General features: G+C 32.2%; 2 protein-coding genes across 4 annotated transcripts in view; one reads left to right on the top strand and one right to left on the bottom strand.

Annotated features, from left to right (window-relative positions):
- LOC127712256 (protein retinal degeneration B-like) overlaps nt 1-4,660 on the bottom strand; it is an 88,615-nt gene extending 83,955 nt beyond the window's left edge. For 2 of the 3 annotated variants that reach the window (XM_052218596.1, XM_052218597.1), the window contains exon 1: nt 4,587-4,653. The gene's annotated coding sequence lies outside the window, so the exon portion shown is untranslated. Of the gene's footprint in view, nt 1-4,586 lie in introns of all 3 variants that reach the window. The other variant, XM_052218594.1, reaches the window with a different exon arrangement.
- The window catches only part of LOC127712273 (WD repeat and SOCS box-containing protein 1-like), a 141,065-nt gene that overhangs the window by 66,291 nt on the left and 60,758 nt on the right, over nt 1-14,016 (top strand). The gene's annotated exons all lie outside the window — the stretch shown is intronic.

Below are 14,016 nucleotides of genomic sequence, written 5' to 3' on the forward strand. Positions count from 1 at the left end.
AAACCTTGTGTTTAAATTTCATAGATATCTATTTATTTATACTAAAGTAATTGTCCGGAAACCAACTGTCTTCGGACGACAACGACGACGACAACGTGATACCAATATAAGACCACAAAAATGTTTTGCGGTCGTATAAAAAATTAAGTTGATTATATTCCTATTTGAATATTCATAAACTGTTAACACAGAGAAATGTCTCGCCTATTTGTTATTTTGATAATGCAAATGTTGAAACTAAAATAGCAATACATTATTAATATGTAAGTTATGCAAATATTCAAAGTCTATAGACCATGACTGAAGGTACAGGGCTAAACAATCTCCATGGAAATGAGATGTGCCAATATTAATACAACTGTATACCAAATACCACTGAAATCTCATAAGTCGTTCCCTTTAAACAAACACAAACATTAACTTGTAAACTATGTAAAACTTTCAAAGTCGATGAACCATAATGAGGGTGTGGGGTTATATAATCTCTATGGAAATGAAACTTGCAAATGCCAATACATTTGCATACCAAATATCATTGACTTAACATTAGTGGTTCATCTTAAACTGACCTAATCACAAACTAATACATGTAAACGAAGCAAAAGTTTCAAAGTCAATAGACCATGACTGAGGGGGCTGGGCCAAATAATCTCCATGGAAATGAGATATGCCAATGCTTATACAACTGCATACCAAATATCATTGACCTACCACTAGTGGTTCCCCATAAACTGACCTAATCACAAACTAATACATGTAAACTAAGTAAAGTTTAAAAGTCAATAGACCATGAATGAGGGGTGGGGCCAAATAATCTCTGTGGTAGTGAGATGTGCCAATGCTAATACAACTGCATACCAAATATCATTGACCTATATATAGCTACCACTAGTGGTTCCCCATAAACTGACCTAATCACAAACTAATACATGTAAACAAAGCAAAAGTTTCAAAGTCAATAGACCATGACAAGGGGGCGGGGCCAAATAATCTCCATGGAAATGAGATATGCCAATGCTTATACAACTGCATACCAAATATCATTGACCTACCACTAGTGGTTCCCCATAAACTTACCTAATCACAAACTAATACATTTAAACTAAGTAAAGTTTAAAAGTCAATAGACCATGACTGAGGGGTGGGGCCAAATAATCTCCGTGGTAATGAGATGTGCCAATGCTAATACAACTGCATACCAAATATCATTGACCTTCCACTAGTGGTTCACCATAAACTAGTCCTAATCACAAACTAATACAAATATTGACAACGCCGCCGCCGACACAGGAAACAGCATACCTATGTCTCACTTTTTGACTCCGTCAAGGCGAGACAAAAACTATCTGTAATTGCTTACATCCACTTTATTTGAACTTTGGTGGATAGTTGTCTCATTAGCAATCATAACTCATCTCCTTATTTTTATATCTGTGTCTCTCAATTATAAAAAATCTTTGCGATAAATTACTTTGCTCTTCATAGGTTCTTTAATTGGAATAAAAATATCTTTATCTGTATCTTATACCAGTATGACGTCATATGTCCTGTTCCAACGCCAAACTTTAACATCAGACATTCTAACACTTTTTGGAGGCTTCAGAATGCAATAAAATTTGACAAAAATAAGTGTTTTGTTTATTATTGAAGAAATCACATATCTCTATTGCCATGAAGGAAATGTACCTTTCAAAGTCCTAAATGGCCTAACAAATAGCCAATGGAAATAACTCAATATCATTTCAGGATGCTGGACATGCTGGATAAGCTAATCAAAGGAACCCATTTTTCGTGTGCAACGAGAAATGTCTCTTCATGCAATAAATAGATAACAGGTCACAACCATTAGAGAATAAATCATTTGTAAATATATTGATACAATCCACAATTTGTGTTTGTGGAGTAACAGTAACAACTGCACACTATTTATTAAAATGCAAAAGATACAATGTACCTCATCAAAGACTCATAGATACATGTAACCTAGGAATTCCTATCAGAATTTCCCCAAATATTTTACTTTTTGGCTCTGATAGACTAACAGTATATCAAATAACTTATCATGGTGTAAACAAAAAGTAAATATCATGTCAATATCTTCAAGCATGACTAAAAACAGTGTGGAAAACTGATTATATGAGTGAAAAAAACATTAGATATGGTTAATAGTTCTCTAAAATTAGATATGATGTAATACAGTGTATATCTATTTTCAAATTATAATCAAATATAATTAATAGTTCCAAATATTTTTTCTTTCATTTGTCACAAACTAATATAGATTTGTAACTTATCTATAAAATGTCAACAACATTTATCTACACAATGTAATGTATTGAAATATATACATTAATAAAAATAGATTATTATCTAATTAAAGGATTTCTCTTCATAAATTTTTCTGTATATATATATATCATGTATATAGCATTCAGAAAATTAGTTTATACTAAATAACAAACAAACCTGCTAAAAAATTCTTCAAACAATATAACAATGAATGTCTTTTAAAAAATGAGTTATCTCCCTTTGTACAGAAATATGGTTTAACATACATGTAGTACTCTAACATTAGATATGGTCCATAACACTGGACTAAATTATCAGACCTGAACAAAAATTCGAACTTGATCTGTAACTTGTCATGGTAAAACAATATACCAAATATCAAATCAATATCTTCAAGCATTAAGAAAAAAAGTGTGGAAAGCTGATTTGCCGGACTGACAGAAGGACGGACAGACAGACAGATGGACGGACGGACGGACGGACGGACGGACGGACAGACAGACAGACGGACGGACGGACGGACGGACGGACGGACGGACGGACGGACGGACGGACGGACGGACGGACAGACAGACAGACAGACAGACAGACAGACAGACAGACAGACAGACAGACAGACAGACAGACAGACAGACAGACAGACAGACAGACAGACAGACAGACGGACGGAGTGCAAACCTAAAGTCCCCTTCGACTTCGTCAGTAGGGACTAAAAAAACATTTACCCCATTAAAAGTAAATGGTCTGTACTGAAATGTTTTGTCTGCATAAAAAATTGGCAGCATAGCTCCTAGCTAAGAATTCACACAGCCCACACACAGTTTGAGTATATTTAATATTGTAAGAGAGAGAATAATTGCAATGAGTGGGACAGCCCCCCTTATCCTAAAGGAGCATACTCATTGCAATCGAAGATAGATTTGATACAGAGAGAATATATTTATTTCTCAAGCCAACCATTAATTTTCTCTACATCTTTGTGTAGTTTGTGTGGCTTCTTATTGATTTAACATTTCAAATGCGTCCTTCCACCGTACAGGCGTGTTTACAAATTACAGGTATCCATGAAGTCACGGAGGAGTGGTTTCATCTTTGTCGTCTTCACGACAATTTAAAGAAAATATGGCATACTTCAGGCTGCTGTCGAATTGTTGAACCACTGATATTGGTTCCATAAAATCAGTCTCAAAAGATTCTGTATCCGATTTGTTTGAGACAGAAACGGTTATCGTGTTGGTTTTATCATCGTCAATGATATCATTGAAGACATCATTCCGTGTGCAATTCTGCCTGAATCAGTATAAACAGTTTACTACGAAACTTTTCTGTGTATTAGTTGTCTTAAAATTGAAAGAAGACGACAGAATAAAGTACTCCTCCATGACTTCGTGGATACCTGTAAACAATCTCCATGTGCTTTACCATTAAAAGGTCCAATGAACGATTGACAGGAAGGGAAGAAAAACCGAACTTCAAACATGTAATTAACCTAGACTTGGAATCAATTCCGGAAACGGCCCGAAATTCCGGATCGAGTCAATAGAAGTATTAAAAATAATTTCTTCAAATTAAAAACACTAAAATGTTCACAGTCGGGGGATTTTCGAAGGTCGGTCGGTAAACTGCAAACAAACAATATTTTAATTTAAGCCCCATGTATCATAAGCATTATTTTGAAAATCAGGATGCACATAAAATTAAATAAGCAGAACATGTTGAACGAGGCACCTGTCTTGCACGACTGAAGGTCAAATCAAAAAGTAAGAAAACGTTGAACGTGAAATAAACAACGGCGATCACGTTGTACGAAAATAACCCTTTACCATCCCCAGTAGTGGCAGTACTGCAGTAGTGTATTGGTAGTCCAAATAATTATGACGTTTTGCAAGGCTATTTTAATTTTTTTCTGTGATGTTTATTTATATTTAAATTATGATATTTGTAGGAACATGCAAGGATTTAAACACCCTTACAAAAATATCCTTGCATCACAGAAAAAAATTAAAATAGCTTTGCATAATTATTTGGTCTAGCATATAGAATATTTTTATTTCCCAAATTATAGGGCCCATAAAGGGCATAAAATCAGTTACAATTGATTGACATAATAACTGATAATTACACCAATAAACATCACAGTGTACATGTAAATGTATATTCATCTGGTCATGCTGGTGTTGTCGGGTACGCAAGTGCGTAATGTTAGTATTTGGAAATTTGCATTATTTTACATAATTATATTGCGTATCCAATGGTCCATTCCACGACTATGTGTCTTATTAAGATCTCATAATTACCTGATATAATGGTCAATTTGTTTGAATGAAGATGTCAACTAACTTTCATGAATTACAAATCAGGAAATGTCGCTTACAACATTGAAAAGAACAAAATATGTATTCCGTCCCGCAAATTGTTGGAGAACTTATTATGGTTAGACGATGATATTATGTCCCCAAAAATACACGGATGATGCCAGAAATAAGTTTTGTACAAGCCGCGCAAACTTGAAATAAGACGTATTAGCAAAAATTCCATCCGGTAAAAAATCTAGATCTGCTTAAATGACGTCATTACTCTTACTGTGACGAAAGAAAGCAATACTTTTTTCAGTAAATATCTAAAAATAAAAAAATATTCTTTTTCAAACAATTTTCAAAATGTTTTTGTATGGAGTTTGGTGCTAAATTTTTACTATTTTGAAGTCATTTTGATACAAAATTATCATGAGATTTTAAATGTTTTTGTAAATTCATCGAAAGACGTCATTATAAATGATATAATAATAGACAATTTACAACTGTATATCATATATACATGTTTCGATCTTTAATCGAGTATTAAAATGCAAAGTTTAGTTCTTAATCATGTTAATATTTTAAAGCATAGATATAGTAAATAAGGATGATCTGCTAACAAATAAGCATATCACTGCCACTACCCAGCTTAAAGCCTCTTCCGAACATTTGAAAGTCCCTACTATGTACTGGTTACCATAATTGCACAAAAAACCATTTAAATTCCGTTTCATCTCCGCATCTAGTAAGTGTTCTACTACCAATCTATCAGTGCTTCTAACTACCTCCCTTACTACTATCAAAGAACTTATTAACTTTTGTAATAAAGCTTATGAAAATAATGGTATTAATTATTTTCGGAGTGTTAAAAATTCTTTAGAGGTTTTAGATAAAATACATGCTTTTGATGGTCCTTTTAATTCTGTTGACAGTTATGATTTTTCTACTCTCTATACTACACTTCCACACAATCTTATCAAGAAAAAGTTTTCATATTTAATTAAATGGTCTTTTGAAAAATCTCATTACAAATTTATTTGCTGTAACTCATTTAAAGCTTTTTCCTGTAACGAAAAAGGAAAGTATGCTAGATACACTTACTGGAAATGTGAAGATATGATTGAAGCTTTAAATTTTCTCCTGGACAACATATATGTACGTCTCGGCGATGAAGTGTATCGACAAGTAGTAGGTATTCCTATGGGCACTAACTGCGCCCCATTAATAGCAGATTTATTCATGTATTGCTATGAATCTCAGTTTATGACCAAATTCAGTAAAGACAAGTCATTGTTACATTTGGTTGATACATTCAACAACACCTTCCGTTATCTAGATGATATTTTTTCGTTAAATAATCCAGAGTTCTCTAAATATACTACCGAAATTTACCCAATAGAACTTACTTTAACTAAATCTAACATAAACAGCAGTAGTTGTCCTTTTCTGGATTTGGACATTTCAATCTCTAAAGGAAAACTCCATACGAAAATTTACGCCAAAAGAGACGATTTTTCATTCCCTATTGTTAATTTTCCTTTTTTAGACGGCGATGTTCCTTTGGCTCCATCATACGGTGTTTATATATCCCAACTCGTTCGTTATGCATGAGGCTGTAATAATTTGGGGGTTACACTAAAGACCTGAAAATGGACCTGAAAAGACCTGAATAGACCTGAAGATATACGACTCAACTTTTTAAAATTACAATAACTTTTTTACTTTTCAATAGATTTTCTTCAAGTTAGAATTTTGTGAAAGGTAAAGAACCACACTTTATTGAAAATAAGAATTTTCAAAAAAAAAAACAAATTGTTGATGCCAAAACCTGGACCTGAACGGAGAAATGAAAAGACCTAAAGGGACCTGAAAATCTATGGTCGGACTTATTAAAGCTTCAATTACTCTTTAAATATTCAATGGATTTCCTTCAACTTAAAATATTTGTAAAATGAAAAATATAACATTTTATCAAAATTTAAAATCAAATTATAAAAAATATGTTTTGGGTGCTAAACTTGGACCTGAACGGAGACTTTAAAATCTGAAGACCTGAAAATCTACTAAAATATATTTTTTTCAAAGAATTTTCTTGAAGTGTAGATTTTGTTAAAGTATGAATTGAATATTTTATCAAAACAAAAACAACATTAACGAAAAATTTTAATTTGGTGACAGTTCTTGGACCTGAATAAACCCGAAAATAGACTTGTTTTGGAAGGCCGTGCGGTACCGTATAGTTGTTAACTTCTAAGAGGTGCGCATTTTATTATTTAGTCTCTTGTGGAGATTTGTCTCATTGGTATCAAACCACATCTTCTTTTTTTTCTAATATTTTATCAAAATGAAAACAAATAGGTTTATCAAAACTGAAGGGAGATATCAATAGGATAATCAAAACTGATACAAGTCAAAAGGACGAAAGATACCAAAGGATAATCAAACCTCACATATTATGTACATAAGTCGAAGAGACACGAGATACCAAAGAATACCATAGACACATATACCACTAATTATTTGATGTATTGTTAAATTTGTGACAATTCAACTTTTCAATTCTTTATTTACACTCAGACACAAAATATGTGTTACATGAGGACAAATTACAAATCAAATGCAATAAATGACAGAATAGACAGGAAACTAATAACAAAAGTGTACTTTCTAAAGATCATAAAACTTGCAAGATACATGCATCTTTCTAAATGAAGGTAGATAGTTTCTTGATAAATATAGCTAAATTATGCAATAGCTGACAGTGACACAATGACAGCATCTTTTGCATTTTCAGTACAGATGGATATGTTGTATAATATTTCGGTATATATTTCTTCCGAAGTTCAGTAATAGTACTATTATTACATACATATAAATAATGATATACATCACCAATACATTCATTACATAAGGTACATATGCGATCGGTTCTAGCGATGTCAGTGTACCATCTGCCATGTTCCATAGGAATTTTAAGATTGCATGTTCTCAATTTTGAAATCCAGATTATTTTATCCTCTGGAAGACGTAGTAAATAATTTTCAAGACCAAACTGAGTTTTAAATAACTTATAATATTCGCCACGAGACGAGTTATTGATATTACTGAACCACTTTTGAAGAAACTGATCTTGAAGAATCTGTTTTCTAACAAGTTTGGTAGTTGAATAATCAAAGTATTGGTTGATAAACATATAACCTAATCCTGAGTTGTCAAATATAGATTTTACAAATGACACCCATTTAAATTCACAAATACCATCAGTATGTAATTTGAAAATAAGCTTAATTATACATAGATCTACAAAGTTTTTTTTTATTTTTAGCCATTCTAATCCAAAACGATAACATTCTTAATTTTACTTTAATTTCTAGTGGAAACCTCCCTAATTCTCTATATACCATAACATTTGGAGTACTTGATCTCACATTTAAAATTCTCTTGCAAAATTGCAGATGAACTTTTTCAATTATATCAATGTGACCGAGCAGTGTTTAGTTCGTGTAACAAGATTAAATGATAATCTAATTAACAGATTAAAATGAAATGTTTATTTAGACTAACGATGGCTGGATGAAGTCATCTATATGTCAGATGTGCGTGTAGTTGCTGGATGATGCCGTCTTGCGCTTTCGGTAGTTTCTTGGTTAACGTTGCGTTGTTTCTTTGATAGGGTTATGAAGTTTAATGAAAATCACTATTTCCTCAGCAGTTTTCAGCAGTCTGTGACTCTTTGGTTTTCAAAGGGTATTACTGGACGTCATCAAAAGGTATTACTGGACGTCATCAAAAGGTATTACTGGACGTCAGTCAGAAAACCCTGATGCGGCGTAAAGAAATCGCCAATCAATCAATAAATTCAGCAAACCATTAGCTGTTTTTGAATACGTGCAGAAGGGATACCAATGGCGTGATTAAAACCAAGAGTCGAAGAAAAAGAGGCAACTTGGATTTAAGAAAAAGAAGTCGTGATATGTCGGCACTCTTAGACCTGCTCCGATTTTGTCGACTATTGGCAGGACTGTTTCCGAAACCGCGATAGCCATCATTAGCATATCAGCATAATTTAGTTTATATCTAAAGGGAACAGTTCCTGTCACCACACTATCGGATATACTTTCTCACCTCGTCCATGCAGGTTTAAAAGATATCGTCTTTGGTTTTAATTCAGTCACCACCCCTCCTCCGATTGGTTTATTTTTAATATATGATTGCCACTCAGTTTTATTGTTGTTTAAACATTTTTATTTGTTTATTATTTTACTTTTGTATATTTGTGTTTTCTTTGTTTGTTTTTGTTTGTTTGTATATTTGTGTTTTCTTTGTTTGTTTTTGTTTTGTTTTTTTTATATTTGTTTTTTTGTTTTTTACATGTGGGTCAAACTAATTTTGATACAAGTGGAATCAACATAACTCATGGTTTAGGGCCCCAAACCTAATTTCATCTTCCAAAAGATGTCCTAAGGGACATAAAAAAATACTTTGCTCTCAGTCAATATCCAGTTTAAAAGAAAACTAACGACCTAATTTAAAAGAAAATAATTTACGAAAAACATATATGACAGAGAGGAGCCAACGACAACCACTGAACTACATGCTCCTGACTTGGGACGACAACCACTGAACTACAGGCTCCTGACTTGGGACGACAACCACTGAACTACAGGCTCCTGAATTGGGGCGTGCACATAAAGAATATGGCGGCGCTCAACCCTCCCCTAACCTGGGACAATGGTTTTACTATAATGATGCAAAAATGAGTGATATTTCAAGATAATATTTACTAATAAATTATGAATAAAGTTTTGTTGGATAATGGAAAAATGCACAGAAGTTAAAGAGAATATTTATCAATAAAAAGTTGACCAAGGAATGGACGTAAATAAAACAAATTTAAAAAAGCTTAATTTATTTATAGAACAATTTCCTAAAAATATCCATGTAAGGGGCGCATTGCATTTGCGCCAATGTTTACACAATCCAACCTTTCATTTGCGCCTCAAGGTTATATATCATTTGCGCCAAAAATAAAAACTGCATTTGCGCCATTTTACAGGTAGCATATAACGGAAAAGTTTAAAATATTCTTTGTTACATCGTGAATAAGATTTTGTTTAGAGTATTCCCCCTGGATAAGTAAGTTCATGCTCATTTTGTACTGTTACCTATAATTGCTTTCATCCACTTCATTTGAAGTTTGGTGGATAGTTGTCTCGTTGGCAATCATACCACATCCCCTTGTTTTTATATAGAGGAAATAAGTCTGTAACTTTTTATGACCACACATATAGGTTATAAAATGTATATGAGTATGAGGCGCCGTTTTACTATTTATTCCTTATTTTCTGATATCAAAAAATATTTCTTGATATCAAAAAATTGAATTCCTGATATCAGAAAATATTTTTTGATATCAAAAAATATTTCTTGATATCAGGAATTAAATTTTTTGATATAAAAAAATTCCCTTTTATGATATCAAGAATTTAATTTCTTGATATCAGAAAATAATATTTATTTCTTGATATCAGAAATTCGATGTTTTTATATCAAAAAATAGATTTTCTGATATCAAATAATACTGACAATTTTTTGATATCAAGAAATACATTTTCTGATATCAAAAAATGATTTTGTGATATCAAAATACCATCCATGAGCCCAATAAAGGCAACAGTAGTATACAGCTGTTCGAAACTCATAAATCGATAGAGATAAGAACAAATCCGGGTTACAAACTAAAACTGAGGGAAACGCATCAAATATAAGAGGTGAACAACGACACAACAAAAACACAACATTAAAATGTAACACACACAGAAACGAACTATAATATAACAATGGCCATTTTCCTGACTTGGTACAGGACATTTTAAGGAAAAAAATCAGGAAATATCTGAAATAATGTTCCAGGTAGACCAATTGTTTTATAATGTGGAGTTCCTCTACATGATATTGGTCATTATATTGATGACATAGTGTCCCTTGTTACAAAAACAAAATGCTTATACACTGCAAGTTTTATAAACATGATTTAGACTTCAAAGTCTCCAGAAAACTGCTATTTAATAACAATAATTGAAGCAAAAAAACCTGTACACTAATCTTCAGTTTGACGAAACTGAACGAGTACTGAATTACCTCGATCCAACTAATTACGAAATTCGAGTCCCATGAACTAAAAAACAATATATTGAAGATTTTTGAAATTATTCTAAAATATAACATATTTACTTTTGCGTCGAACAATCCGAGGGGCCCAATCAGAATTTACTAAATACTGGGAAATGTTTTACAAAGCTTTGAAACAAATTAATACTGATGTGTTCAAGATGTAGATACGATGGCTGGATGATATATTCAGGTTCAACTGACGTAATACACGATCTTTTCGCCTTATATATCTAATAGAATGCATACCCACCTAAATTTTACATACCAATTTTCTCACAAACTGAAATGTAACTTTCTTGTCAGTCGTTTTAATACAACAATTAAGACAAACGCTTCCAAAAGGAAGGTATTTTAGAAATGAAAACGTACATCAAACCTACTGAAACTTTTCAATACTTCACAGAAAAAGCTCATATAAAATAAATGTATTTAAAGGATTTATACAAGGCGCGGTACATAAGAAATACTAGCAGTCTTTCAAAACACGTCTCGTAAAAAAAATACAAGACATGCATTTTTTTTTATTTATTATTGGCTTTGAACTAGCTGTCAGTAACTGAGAGTACTCTGACAGCTGTACTTAGTGTCTTTTTGTTGTTGTTACCTTGCCACGTCCGGTCTGTGTTTTTGATAGCTGTTTTCTTCTTTATATTGAGCTGATGAGTAAAGCCCTTTTCAACTGATTTTTATAGTTTGTTCTTATACTATGTTGTGATGGAACAAGTTAGGGGGAGGGTTGAGCGCTCAAACATGTTTAACTCCGCAACATTCTTTATGTGTCTGTCCCAAGTCAGGAGCCTGTAGTTCAGTAATTGTCGTTGGTTCATGTCTGTCATATTTGTTTGTCGTAAATTGTTTTGTTATAAATTATGCCGTTAGCTTTCTAAATTGAATTGTTTCATATTTTCATGTCGGGGCCTTTTATAGCGGACTATACGGTATGGGGTTTTCTCATTGTCGAAGGCCGTACGGTTGACTATAATTTCTTACATCCACTTCATTTGAGGTTTGGTGGATAGTTGTCTCATTGGCAATCATACCACATCTCCTTATTTTTATACTAAACAGAACTAACTAACATACTAAATCCGCAACATAAACGGGAAAAAAACTAAAAACAAGATTACCAACACTGGGGCTTAATTTCACAAAAACCTGGCTGCACACATCTGTTTCAGAGGTAACCAATTATTGCTAATAAAAGTAGCGGGAACTTACAACTGTTGACTATAAACCTTAAAATAACTAATATGTGAAACACAAACACACAAAACTTCTTATGACTGATGAAGCCGAACTCTGAGATATTTTTTCCTTAAACACGACCGAAACACCAGACCTAATGTTAGGGCTCATGGGTAAGCTAGGGACAGGGAGCAATCATTCATATTTTTCTTATTTACTGATATCAGAAAATAAGGAATAAATAGTAAAACGGCGCCTCATATATGAGTACATCCGAGCCGTTGCTCTACACGTCTTGTGTCAGAACAAACGTTAAGTTTTACTCCAGTGTATAGTGCTTTCTTTTAGGTTTTATGATCACGTTAATCTATAAAAGAACTGTGATTTAACATTATTATGAAAATTCTCTTATTTAGAACGTGTCAGTGTATAGTGCTTCCATTATGGTTACGATGACTGATTTCGGAGGAATATGTTCTATAAGTTGTTATTAAAAGTCTCTTTTGAATAAAACTATTTTTTATACTATTTAAGGAATGACTGTAATATTGTTTCTGTCTATGAAGAAATAACATCAAAAATGTGGTGCACATTACGCGGGTTATTTTAAAGTGTGCACAACATTTTTTATGTTATTTCGAATAGACAGAAAAAATATTACAGTCATTTCTTATAATTTAATTCTAAATTCCATTTTAAACCGGAGTAAACCATAAAAAAAACGTTGATGACGTCACGGTCACATGACAAAATTATGTCTATGAGCTGATAAACAAAACAACGTCAGCCAATCAGAAGACGCGTTACATCCAAAATTAAGTTATTTACTTGTATTATTGGTGCAATTGAAATGTTTAATTTTGGCGCAAATGAAATATGGTTTGTGGCGCAAATGAAATGCCAATTGGCGCAAAAGCAAAGCACCGAATGTAAGCGTTTTATCATTTTAAGGGCATACGATATAGTTTTGATCCCATAATGAAAATTTGATGAACATTTGCAAATAGGCTATTTTTTACCTGATTAAATCAAATATGTAATAAAAAATATACCTTCATGTGCTACTTTTTGAGTAAAAATAGTTCGAAATTTCAGATATTTGCTCAAAATTCGAATTTGTGGACGTATTTTTCCTTCCGACAGAAATGCATAACTTTTTTTGTTTTAAAAGATAAACACAAGCTGTTTTTTGTTAAATTATTTGTAATTTCTGTTTTATATAAGTATCCTATAAATTTATGAAATCTTTTGTTTAGAAGTAACTCAAATTTATCAACTGTTCATGAATGTAGAAAAAAAACGTCATTTTTTGCTGTATATTTATCAAATTTAAAAAAAATTGCATTATTGACTTTTTCGTGAAAATTGGTACAAATAATCTTCATACGTAATCAAACCGAATGTCATTTTAAAAAAGAGGGGTCCATGAACTCGTTTTCAAGTTAAATCAGTTTGAATGATAAAAATTAGTCGAAAAATACATCTTTTCCCGATATGTCAAAGTTTGACGTCGCCAAAATAACATTTTACGTTAGCAACGTCATAACCTCCCCTGTAACTGTATCGTATGCCCTTAAATTGTTATTTTCGAGACGTCAAACTTTTTTTTTTCTTTTTTGGAGGTTAGTAAATATTTCACTGTTATTTAGTTGTTTGCTATATAAATTTAGGGAATTAAAAGGTGTTTTCCAGTAAAGTAATTTTTATTCATATTCACAATAAAATCGTGATATAGATTAAATAAATTGTAGGCAAAGTTTGAAATAATATTAAATTAAATGCTTTAAATAAAAGTCCTTAACTTATAAAAAAAAAGGTATTTAACTTATTCGTTTAGATAACTTTTGAAAATACAATTCTTATTTTGATACTTGAATAAATGTTATAAGTAAACCAATTAAGGGGAGATAACAAATGACATGACTGTTCATTTATGGCGCGTATACTATTGTCGGGTTCTGTATTATTGTTCGATTAATATCGCGGAATATTTGGTGTATAACTATGTTGGAAAAATAATGTAATTTGTATTGTAACTGTTGTAAATATATGATTAGACTGTGAACCAGAA

This window comes from Mytilus californianus, unplaced genomic scaffold, assembly GCF_021869535.1.
Source record: "Mytilus californianus isolate M0D057914Y unplaced genomic scaffold, xbMytCali1.0.p SCAF_8, whole genome shotgun sequence".
Classification (NCBI taxonomy): domain Eukaryota; kingdom Metazoa; phylum Mollusca; class Bivalvia; order Mytilida; family Mytilidae; genus Mytilus; species Mytilus californianus.